Source organism: Hippocampus bargibanti, linkage group LG13, assembly GCF_051943395.1.
Source record: "Hippocampus bargibanti isolate YZ-2025 linkage group LG13, ASM5194339v1, whole genome shotgun sequence".
NCBI classification, from domain to species: Eukaryota; Metazoa; Chordata; class Actinopteri; order Syngnathiformes; family Syngnathidae; genus Hippocampus; species Hippocampus bargibanti.
The window spans coordinates 16,511,516-16,522,374 of record NC_142746.1 but is presented as its reverse complement, the minus strand read 5'-3'; the positions used below and the strand labels follow the sequence as shown (position 1 = coordinate 16,522,374).

Sequence of the window (10,859 nt, the reverse complement as noted above, 5' to 3'; positions counted from 1 at the left end):
CCTTCATCTCACTCTGACCTTCGTTGTCCGCTGGCATGGTTCGCCACTGACTGCTGCCAGACACTTCTAACTGATCAGAGGTTTCAATAGAGTCATCGTAGTTTGTTTTGGACACCCAACAACATTTTCCGGCAAATCTGCTTGTTCAAATGGAATTCCTTGTTAAATATGATTGCATAATGGTTAGTGGAGTTTACACCCAGTAGGAAATACAAGAGAAAAGTCCGGACTGGACTATTGATGCAATGACCCAATTAAGATCCACCAATGGGACAGACAAAGTCATCCCATCAATAAGACATGAACTTGACAAGTAATCAGTGCAGCTGTGATAAAAGTGAAAATGTAGGTTGTGAAACTGCCACGTCCAACGTTATTAAGTGTTCAATCACTCGTCCGTATCGAGTATGTGGGGCAGTCAGCGGGCCAACAAGTGGCCTGTAGAATCCATTGGTGTTGCTGTACTCACGGTCCATTGGTTCCACACCTGAACGCTTTCAAATGATATGACCTTCATTGGGGTACGCCATCTATTATCAGCCTGCCTCGCTAAACCCTCAGCAATTGTGTCAAGTGCTGGTAATGGGCCGGTGATGAATTGCCTTTAATTTCAAAACATGAATCATTTAAATGTTGTTTTAAAAAGAAGGGTAGCTCCAAATCTGCCCCCGAGGCAGTTTTCCCCCCAGTGGATCATGTATGTCCACAGGGTAGAACATCATGCACATACAGTCCTTTATTCCTTAGACGCCACTAATCACTTTTAAATCAGAAGCCTGCAGCTATTTCAATGGACAACAGTGATGCAACTGTTTGCCTTGAGGCTGCATGCCATACGGAACAAGAGCAGGAGGTATCACCAGCTAAATGGGAGTACCATATGTTTGCACAAAGATTTTTTTTTATGACTGCTTTCCTAGAAACAATAAAAGTGAGGTCATATCTCACAATGTGACCTACTTGAAGTATCTGATTTTATCCACCCACAGACACAAAACAGGAAGTCAGGCAGACATGAACAAGGGAAAAAAGGAAATAAATCTATCTATCTATCTATCTATCTATCTATCTATCTATCTATCTATCTATCTATCTATCTATCTATCTATCTATCTATCTATCTATCTAGCTAGCCATCTATCTAGACGCCTAGCTAGGTAGCTCTCTCTCATCCATCCATTCGAGTTATCTAGTTATCTATTTTGTTTCTATCATATAAGAGAGCAGCAGTGAATGATGTCACAGACTGACCTAAACCAGTAAAAGCCATAATAAATGAATTGTTCATTAATAAGAGCAAGGAACACAGTAAAAAGCAAAATATATATTCCCCAAAATTAAACAAGCAAAATCAAAAGTATTTTGTAAACTGTTTTAGACTCTTTGTACTCAATTGTACTCTTTTCGAGGTTCTGAGAAGCGGATAATTTGTTGTTTTTTTATTTTTATTTTTTTGATGAAGCACCTTTACTATTTTTTCTGTCTCCTGTTCTTGTTTATTGATGCTAATTGATGACAATTGTCTTCAAAAGTCACAAGGCTCCGTCTTGCAAATCTCACAAGGATCGATCAAGGAACGTGTTGATCTTTGAAGCAGTTGAAAATGAAGATGCGACAGGAAGAGAGTGTTCTCAGTTCCAGCGAGTTAACACAGTGATGATTGCTGACATCAAAGTGGGATGGCAGTCAGCCTGCAGCCCAGATGTCAATAAATACAAGACGCATACGAAGGCCGTATTTCCTCAGCCCTCCTTCTATAATGTGTCTTGTACATGTCACAATTGCAGCTTTCTATGAAATATTTAAAGATGCATATTGACTTTATATGTCTCCTGCTCCATTATGGTATCCCAATGTATGGAGCGAATCTGCTGTGTCGAATGATGACATCCATGCTAGAGTGTTTGAGGTCAAGGTCAGGGATGGCGCATCAGTCACTTGTACACAATGGCGGCATGAAAGTGAGCTGTTGAGAAGGAGAAAGCCTCAAGGATCCCTTCTTCAGCAGATGGAGGTGTGCGAGCAGGGCAGGCAATTAGGCCCACTGTAATCCTCCATCTGCCAATCCTCCATCACCAGCCTCCAGCCGAGAAATGAGGATCAGCGACTGTGTACACGGTCCAAAAACCTGACAGAGCATAATGACAAACAAGACAGGCAGCCATTTTATTTTGAAATTGCACCATTTGTCTGCATCTATCATGACTCCCTCATTATGATTCTCGCCTATTTTTCTTTCTTCTTCCGTGTGTACATTCAATGCACATGCGTACGTAGCTGTCATCATCACCGATCTAGATGCTTTGAATTTGATCACTCTCTCGTGTGCTGAAAACCTCAATGTGAAGTCTACGTAACCATTGTTGAAATCTCACGGGTGACAGAACACACCAAAGAGACTAATAGAATAGCAACGGCACACTAAATACAATTGCAGAGGGGGTTACAACACGAAACACGGGCCTCAGTTTAACTGCCCTTTGTCGTATAATGCAGTCGCTTCACAAAACTGTCGCCCCCTTATCACCGCTCAGGGAATCGGATTAAACGTTTATAGAGTGTCCTCCTATAGATGTGAGGCTCACATTCACTCCTCACCTCTTTGTCAACTCAAAAGCAAGATGGCAGATCTAACGGGGCTCCTCTTTTGCATATAAAAGTACAGCGTTTGGGGGTTTGACTGATCCCTTGTGACAGTTATCGTTTAACCAAAACTATCAACGATCATCTAAGGTTGAGTTGGCAGGAGTCTATGTCCCTTCAAAAATCTTAAAACTGAAATTTATATGATAATATGGCTGTCAAATAATAAATACAGACACTCCCCAATTTACAAACGATACATTCCGAATGGTCGTTCGTAAGGTGAATTCGTTTGTAAGTTGCTTCAATGCTATATTTTGTACGGAATGTACGTTTCAGGCTTATATAAGTATGTCTAAAGTTTATATTAGTATGTTTAAGGCTTCGTTGTATTAAGTTCATCCTGTCTACTTGATATCTAATTTAAAACAGATTCTTTACTTGCAGACAGTGTATTGTAGGTGTTCTGACGAAGGCGGAAGTATACGCAGAAACATGTCAGGTATTTGAACACCTACAATACACTGTCTGTAAGTAAAGTATCTGTCTTAAATTATGTTTAAGGCTTGTATAAGTAATGTGTATTGGTTTGTACTGAAAAATAAACATTTAATAAAATATATGCTCTATAACGATAAGTCCATGTACAATTGGAGAGAATACTACATATGTTACTACAAAAATATTCATATGCACAGTTGTTCGTAATTTGAATGTTGGGAAGTAGGGGATCGTCTGTACTTCAATTGGCAACACAGAAGGTTTGTAATAAGAACACTGTCCGTGAAGTTGCCACAGGATCGCCAGATCAACTAACTGTAGACTATAAAAATGATGGACCATCCAGATTCCACTCATATTTTACAGCCACACACTGGACCTATTGTTCAAGTGATAGCTATACCATCGCCAAAACAACTCTGACTACTGTAGAACCAATTGGGTTCAGCTTGGCTTGAAATATGCACACTAAACATGACATCAGAAATATTTAACGTGCCATAAAGTTACAAGGTTTGTCTCAGCTCGTAAAACAACCTATATATGAACACAAATCTGACAAACTGCGTGTGATAGCATTATTTGGGAGGGTGGGGGTTTAATTTGCGTATTCCGGGACAACATTTGGTCCAATGCTAAATATGCCATTGTGAATGCAAAGTTAGGCCACTTGTGCTTTGCCAAAAGCTTGAGTTTCTGTTGAGTCTTCCATTCTGTACTCAACATTGTAGTTTATGTTTGTTTTTTCTCTGACAGCTGTGCATGCTGCAGTTTTAAATAAAGACATTTGTTTATTCATTCAAGTGCCAATTTGAGTAATTATCTCCTGGTCACTGCATGGAATAAAGCCAAAGCGTAGCTCAGCCCTGTTTATTCAGGATAATTGGAATCTGCTTTGAAGTCATAAACGATTATAGAGTTTCTCCCGATTGGATTAAATCGAAGATGAACTGGACTATTTCTAAACACGTCTGTCTCCACTTTTATATTCATGTGAAGCCGAAAGGAACTTATCACCAGATTGTCTGTAAAAGATGTGACATTTGCTGGTCCATTTCAGCTGTCACTTCAATTGTCGAATTGAAGTCGAGCTATTGTACATTGGAATGTCTCTCTCTCTCTGGCTTGCTGTGTCGTTGTCACAATGTGCGGCCTTTATATTAGCATTTGACAGTTGAATGAAAGGTCTTGCAGGGGAAAAAAAAAATGATAGCAACGTTAATAGCACTCAATGAATCCTTCGTTCTTCATTAATGGCACATTGACTGCCTTGTGGGACCGGGGCGTGCACACACAATGTTCTGTATCATATGAAAAAAGATGCAGAGTTGTCCACAGAAAGAGAATGTTCCATGAATCATAAAGGCCGCTTTATTCGAGCTTCCCTCCCCCAGGGAGAGAATGAGCAGAGCTCCATACATGAGTGTTGCGACGGTCACCAGTGGTGCGCTGACCTTCTGCAATATTTACAGGTCATGCAAAGTGCAACTTCTGCCTTAGGACGGATCCATTGAGTGCCAACAAGAGGAGATTGCATGCATGCACTGTATGCCAGTCAAATATATTCATTTTTCAAGTGCCTTTCTACCTTCCGCCATATTCTTCAGTGCATTGGATTGAATTGGATTGGATTTGCCTTTATTAGTCTCGCAGTGAAGAAAGCAGCAAAGTTATGCATTGTCCCGGTGTGTAATCAGAATGACCCAATCAGGAGATTTGTTACTAAATAAGATGTCAGCAGTGATGCAGTCAGCTCTGAGTGTCTTCTCTCGGGTGAAGCCTTGTTTTCCTAGTGACAGTAGAGGCTTTATGTGCTGTTGCATCTTCTGCTGTATGTGGGGGGCTTTGGTCTCACTATCGTTGGTCAGCTGGAGGGAAGGTTGCAGGGTCAGCACATCAGTCGTTGCTCTCAGACTTGGAAAATAAATAGAAAGGATCGTGTTGATCCTGTTTTGTTCTTTCAGCGTGATTCTGTAACTTTGTTTGATTTGAGGGTATGACATTTTATACATGTGACCAAAATTACTTTGAAGCTTTCCCTTCGGTATAGCTTCGTTATAGCTTTTTATTGCTGAGCAAGCAAGGATTGTTTTTGTTGTTATGTCGCTCTAAAATTATCAACTTGATCAGCTTTGGATCCAAACTTAAAATTTGACCGTAATATAAATACATTTTCCCTGACTTAATTGTAGATTTTTCTCATGTTAATTATGCCATAATTTACATATTAATAAGGATTTGATGTGCCGTATTATTACAGGATTTTCCGGTGTATAAGGCGCACCAGAGAATAAGGCGCGCCCCCAATGAATGGGTCTTTTCAAACTTTTTCCATATATAAGGCGCACCTGAGTATTAGGCGCACCTTTAATGAATGAAAAAAGTTTTCCAAATATAATATATAAATACATAAAAGTTTTCCAAATTTAGATCACACCACTTTATAAGGTGCTACAGTAGAGGCTTGGCTTATGCACGATTTCTTCTAAAGGGAAATGGAGTCAGTGGCTGCTGACAGTAGTTGCGAGACCTGTTGTGGCTCAAAATTACTTCACATATAAGGCGCACCAGATTATAAGAGTCATCTTTTGAAGAAAATCAAGCCTTTTAGGTGTGCCTTATACACAGGAAAATACAGTATATAACATATATTTACTCAAATAATGGCTCTCCACAAATTGATGTCAATTCGGCTCATGATGTTTTATTTGCTTCATGGCAACACATTCTGCCTTTAAGTTTAAATCATTCAATAAAGCTAAATGAAAAAGATAGATTACTAAAGACATTCATGACACGTTTGTTTAACTTTGGTCTTTTTCCCATAACAAGTAAAACAAAACCCTTAAAATGATCTTTATTTATTTGTCACGAACCAAAACAGAAGCACCAAAGCACATTAACAGAACAAGTCAAAGAAAACCCCTGTAAAGAGACCATTGATGTGTACTTAGCACTGCTAGCTGTAGGTACAAGGGCCCGATCTGCCGTCAGTTTTTTCATGCCTCCCAACTAATTATAAATGTCATTAAATACCCTGGACGGATAATCACACAGCCATGAAAATGGTTAGCAATGACACAAGGAGAGCGTGAAAGAAATGCAATGTCTAATTGGTGAGGAGAATCAAAGTGTGAATTTGAAATGTCAAACACAACCAACAGTCCAATGAGCATATTCCAAAACCTTCAATCGATGTTGTCCTTCAATGACAAGTTCTATCATTTGACCCAAGGTTACATGATTATCATAACCTTGATTAACAGCGATAAAGTTATGTATTCATTTCGACTGCGTGAAACAAGCACATATCGTACATTCTTAATTTTATTTGACCAAGCAAAAGAAGAACATAAATCATAGCTGTTTTCTTCATCAAATGATCGTATCATGCAGAAACAAACGTCCTGTGGGACTTGCATGCATGTCCCTGTTGGATAAGCCTCATGAGTTGGCTAGCATAGCATGTACAGTATTTTCCGGTGTAGACGGCACACACAAAACCCTTGATTTTCTTCGAAAGATGTCCCTGCGCCTTATATGCAGGTGCACCTCATATCTGAAGTGATATTGAGCCACAACAGGTCTTGCAACTACTGTCAGCAGCCACCGACTCCATTTCCCTGCCATAGAAGTAGTGCATAACCCCAGCCTCTACTGTAGCGCCTTATAGTAGCGTGCCTAATATTTGGAAAGCTTTTTCATATTTACATGCATGTATTATATTTGGAAAACTTTTTTCACTCATTGAAGGTGTGCCTTATAGTCTGGTGTGCGTTATAAATGGAGAGTTTGAAAATACAACATTCATTGGGGTGCGCCTTATACTCCGGTGCGCCTTATACACCCGAATATACAGTCGATCAATGAAGACATTTCCCATGCATCATTTGAAATTGTATTTTAATATGTGATGTATATATATTTTATTTATATATCTCTATGTATCAATATTTTTCAAGATTTTGGCATGGTCAGTGGTCTTACCAAACGACCACTGATTGATTGAAAACAATTAAGGACGTGAAGGATGTTCTTCACAGGTCAGAGGAAGAGCATACAAAGAACAAGTGGCTCCAGCTATGCTGGCTGGTGTTCAGTAAACTTCATTTAGAACCCTGCCCCTTATAATAGCCAATAAAAGGGAATTGTACACAGAGATCTCCAGTCCATATTCAGGTTGAGGTGTTGACATTCAAATTCCCAGTGAAACCAATGTGAATGTTGCACATTCCCTTCATAGATATCCGGGCCAAGTAGGTCGAAGTGAGGAAGGCCATCAACTGAACCAAACAGACTGATATGGTCTCTCTGGAGCTCCACAGCTTTGATGGAACCATGTCAGGTGTCTTTAGAAAAGATGTATAAATAGTGCATATCAGCTCCCTGAGCTAGAGCACTGCATCCCTTTGAGTGTCATTAGGCCCATTTGGAGTAGTAATTGCTTATTGCGAGGCAGTCAACCACAACGCTGACGGATGGAAGGGAAATGACAAGACTATTTTTGGTTAAGCTGAACAGGCTGCACAATGCAGCACTTTTTTTTAACTGAACAGAGACATTTTCTCATTGGACATGAAATAAAATGGTTATCTCTCTTGGATATGAACCATGTGATTGAGTCCTGACTTTCCCCTAAAGTCATCTTGTATAGATTCCAAGTCCATCGCCCTGCATCACAGAAAAGGTGAATAAGTATATAAAATGGATAGATGAACATTTTGGATATTTTAGTCGATCATTATAACCTACACAAAGACCACTTGAGTGAAATTATTACACACAAGCAGCACACTGATGAACTGACAATGGCTATAGCAGAGAACAATACCTCGTTTTTGTTTTTTTTTATCCTTTGTCTTTGCTGACGAGGGAGTTAGCAGGCCGAAGGTTATTTTTCACCTCACCTGTCCTTTGCCTGCTCAATGACAGATAAACCCGGCGGGTCGGCTCTGTGTCTTGCGTCTACAGATGGCACATTGATGCTGATGGGGCACTCTGGAGAGCACACATGGATTTACACACTGGAGGGGTGTGTGCACCAATGTGAGTAATAGTAACACCAATCCACCTGAAAAAGGGGAAATTGTAGGGATGAATGATACAGCACCATGGCAACCAAAACAAAGAGAGGACAGAAGAGCTCCTCAGGCAAATTGCACATGCATGGGCTTGCTATTATCAAAACGGGAAGACTTTCACGGCAGATGTCAGTCCATCACTGCTTAAGGGTTCCATTGATTCCACCACTAACAATCTCTGCATATGCTTAGACTCACGTAATTTTAAAATGTTTTTGGGAGTAAAAAAAACCAAGTAAAATACAAGTTCTGCCACGTGAAAATTATCCATCTATACATTATCAGAACAGCTTATGCTCACAATTGTGTGATGTGGGTATACTGCAGATAGATAGGTAGGTAGGTAGGTTAGCTAGCTAGCTAGCTAGCTTTGTAGATAGATAGGTTAACTATCTAGATAGGGTAGGTCGGTCGGAAGGAAGGTAGGTAGGTAGGTAAGTAGGTAGGTAGGTTGGATGGATAGGTTAGGTGGGTAGGAAGGTAGGTATGTAGGAAAGAACTAAGGAAGCTAGGTAGGAAGGAAGGTAAATAGTTAGGAAGGTTGGTAGGAAGGAAGGAAGGAAGGAAGGAAGGAAGGAAGGAAGGTCGGTCGGTAGGTAGGATGGATAGATAGGTTAGCTAGGAAGGTCGGTGGGTAGGAATGTAGGAAGATAGGTATGTAGGTAATTAGGTAGGTAGGTAATTAGGTAGGTAGGTAGGTAGGTAGGTAGGAAGGAAGAAGGTTGTGTGTTGCGAGGGGAGGGAGGGCCGTCATGCAAAGAAATTCCTAGCGATGTTCTTAAGGGACCCCTCAAGTTCATTACCTCCGGTGCATGAAGAATGGCTGTCACAGAAAAGGTCCTCAGGGAGACAGCACACAGTGAGCTCATGGCTTTGCACATTCGTTGTACTAAGTTCATCCTGTCTACTTGATATCTAATTTTAAGCAGATTCTTTACTTACAGACAGTGTAGGTGTTCAAATAGCTGACATGTTTCGGCGACTACTTCCGCCTTCGTCATTTACATTGGTTGCTCTGCGCACAATGAATAGATCCAAAGATGATACCAAGTTTAATACTATAAATAAAGACAGACCATTAGAAATTGTGAAAACATGTGCGTCACATACAAGCAGTTAATGGTTTTACACGACATATACAAACATTTCGTGTGACACGGAGGTTATACAGGGGTTAGTTCAGATTAAGATGGTCTGCACTGCAGTGCATTAAGGGTTATACTATATGAATTGGTTCGGTGTAATCCATATGGTTATAAACCACTCTAGTCAACATATACAGGAGGATTTATGTGTGTTGTAAGAGTGTTTTGCTTTTTATAATCCAATCCAGATACTACAGGTGTGGAATAGTATGGGACACACGAAGAGTGAAGACATATTTTCACTGTGATGTAGAAGTGCCACCCACGACTGGCCACAAGTAATATTTCTAAATTGTAAAAACCAGAGACTCTTCACTGACTTTTCTTCTCTGTTGCCTCTGTTTTCCGTTCCACCTGCCATATCTCTGCAGTTTGACAGTTTGATGCCAAAGGCGAAAACCAGGGCAGGATATTAAAATGAGCTATTCTGGAAACATCCCTCACCCTCATGTCAGGGAGCATAAATCAGTCGTTGGTTGAAAAAAAAAAAGGTTGTCGTCCGAAAGAAAATGCCCTTTTTCTAACTTGACAGTTTGCTGGTGTCATGACACAACATGTGGCTCTAATCCACTAGCGGGTTACGTGCAGTGATGAATATTGATGCTCCTGTTTGAACGGATCTTATCTGTGTCCTGTTGCTGTTGCTCGTCTTATCTAGCTTCGCCACTTCCATTTCATTTGGATAATTCACAGAGGATGGGCATTACGCCACAAGTAATAAGTCCAAACATTTGCAGCTGTACAGTGCAATTAATTATGGAATCAAGGTCAAGCGTTCACCAGCCAAACATTTCAAATGTATTTTGTTCTGTTGTTGTTTGCTGTTGCAAATTCACAGATTCCCTTCAGGAATCTCATTCCTCTGTCAGTCTCAATATCTTCCTGTCTTACTCCACTCGCAAGCACATTTAATTCCAAATGACACTTGTGTCCTTGGGCTTCTCTTCCTCATTTACTTGTGCTGCTTGCATGGGAATGTTTTTAAAATGGCCAACAAAGCAACTCTTTAAACATTGAGAATTGCACTCCTCAAGGTTAGATTGATCGACGTGTGCATTGTCAAAAATAGCTTTCGGAGGGAGTGCGGTTATATAGATTGATGCTTCCCAAGATGCGTGAGAACGAGTATTTTTGTTTTTAGCGTTTGTAGTCATTAGTTGTAGGTATTACATTCTCACTTCACCGAACAATGACCCATTATAGCAAGAATGAACCTTATCAGCACGTGTCAGTCAGACGTCATGCAAAATTAACACATTCTGGAATGCATATGTGTGTCATAGCTTAGTGTCAAAATGGACGCATTTTCATTTTCATGCTGGGGCAAGTGTACTTTTTCATGTTTGAGAATTTGGCAGTCTATGTTGCGACTCATGTTGCATTCTGGTGGATGGAGCGCATTTTTTTTCCAAACATGCCTCCTGTACAGTGCCCTATTTTAGTAGAAAGGCGCACAAGGCAAGTGAACTTTGGTGTTTTTTTTGGGGGGGAATTGGGGAAAAACAGATAAAAGTCGGTCTAAGTTGTGGCGCAAATGCTGAGTTTAACT

The 10,859-nt window shown here is 40.3% G+C and overlaps 1 long non-coding RNA gene across 2 annotated transcripts; it reads right to left on the bottom strand.

Moving 5' to 3' along the window:
- Positions 1–1,457: 1,457 nt before the first annotated feature.
- Positions 1,458–9,043, bottom strand: LOC148889529 (uncharacterized). Of its 2 annotated transcripts, none has more exons than XR_016116951.1 (3): positions 8,969–9,043; positions 7,992–8,155; positions 1,458–2,128 (listed from the first exon to the last, which is right to left on the bottom strand). It is a non-coding gene; the product is annotated as an uncharacterized LOC148889529 (long non-coding RNA). The 2 variants fall into 2 exon arrangements; XR_016116952.1 differs by lacking the exon at positions 1,458–2,128 and adding an exon at positions 7,046–7,755.
- Between the last annotated feature and the right edge of the window lie 1,816 nt (positions 9,044–10,859).